This window comes from Indicator indicator, chromosome Z (genome assembly GCF_027791375.1).
Source record: "Indicator indicator isolate 239-I01 chromosome Z, UM_Iind_1.1, whole genome shotgun sequence".
Taxonomy (NCBI): domain Eukaryota; kingdom Metazoa; phylum Chordata; class Aves; order Piciformes; family Indicatoridae; genus Indicator; species Indicator indicator.
The window spans coordinates 54,721,937-54,723,687 of record NC_072053.1 but is presented as its reverse complement, the minus strand read 5'-3'; positions in this window follow the sequence as shown (position 1 = coordinate 54,723,687).

The following is a 1,751-nucleotide window of genomic DNA, read 5'->3' as shown; positions in this document are numbered from 1 at the left end:
CTGGGCCCCACTCATGCAGCAGCACATCTGGCACTAGTGGAAGACTTCCTTCAGAGCCATAGCACTTTTGATCTTTCCTAATCTCTCCCACTAATTCATTCTTTCTCTTTTAAGAAAGAGGTGGAGAAATCATTGCAAACATGTCATCAACAGTGATATGTTTTGCTGAGAGGGATGATGCAATAGCCAAATAACCCCTGTGAAGCTAGTGTGCACTGGAAAAAATTATGACCTGTCTATGGTCTGAGGTAATGAGCTATGTTCCCTCTTCACTATATCCAGTCAACACTGAATTTCCCACAAGCAGCACTAAGCAGTCTTGAATACCTCTTCCACCACAAAATTTCTATCCAGTGCTATGGCCTTTACAAGCCTCACTCCATCATTACTTTGATGCTAGCTTGGACATTTGGGCAACTTGTAAGCTGTTTCTAATGGCAGAAAAGCTAAGAGGATCAAGTGTTTCTGTGATACCTACAGGGCCATGGTGTTATGTTTGTACCAACACTTTTCATCTAGAAAATAAGCATGTCAGCAATGATGGCCACGTTATTTGATCAAAACAAAAGCATACAAGGTCAAGACAAATTTGCTCGGCATGCATTTCAGGAAAGACTGGTAATAGACCTTTTTTTCTATTGCACTACTGCCTGCAAGATCCAGTTGCAGACTAGATCTCTTGCATGCTAGAAGCTGTACAAAGAAAGTACTACTTGGCCATACATGTGTGATACAGTTAACAGAGGAAATGTTTTTACTACCACTGCCATTGATAAAGTGAGCCTACTTGCAGCAATGATGGGACGTTGTAAGATACAATCTGACTTTAGAACAGGACGTTATAGCTATCTAATAACTAGTTAATGGGAAGGGATTTTGAGCTACTGCTTATTAATCCTGTCACCATCAAACAGCCCTATAGCAATACAAACTATAGGTTTCTTTCTACCCACCTCTCACTGCCATTTTAAAAATTGTATTATCTTGCAGTGGTGTCATAGCTGTATGGGTTGACCATTCTTGGGTAGTTCTCCAGAGATGACCCAGTATATGGTTGGCAGCCTCTTTGCTTTCTTCTGTATTATCTGAAAATGCGTCACCACAGAAATGTCAAGTTAGTAATGGAAAAGGAAATACACAGAAATGCAATTCTTGTATTTTCCAGTTAAATGCTTCCTTTCCCCATTTTCTTTCTCTCAAACTGTCTGAATTCCTAAAGTAATCACCCAGTTTTCATTCTGGCACAAATTTCCTCTGTTTATTCTTTGATTTTCTTTACTTTCTTACCTAAATCACAAAGCAATATATGATTTAGCTATTGCTTAATTCAGAATTTAGAAGCTGCAGCAAATTATGTGAACTATGGATAAAGTGAATTTGTAGAATGTAATTGTTATCAGTGTTTTTAAATGGCTTCATTGACTGTACTTTTTGTCAGCTACATTGTAAAGACCTACAGAAATAACCATAAAAACAGTCACTAAAACTCATTTCTTGGACATATTTTTCAGAGGCATGTACAAAAGACATCTTTATGCTGCATTTCTACATCATGCTTTGTAGCATATAACTCACAATCAGGTGTTTCAGCTCAGACCTTCCTCACAGTGCCAGTGAAGCTAGAAAAGCCCAACATTCTTTCTTTTGTAGCATAACGGGAGAAAATACTTTTGAGATTTTCTAGAAATTCTCAACTGAATCACGTAAACTTAGAATTGCCAAAGCTGAAAAAGTCCTAGGCTAGATTTTCA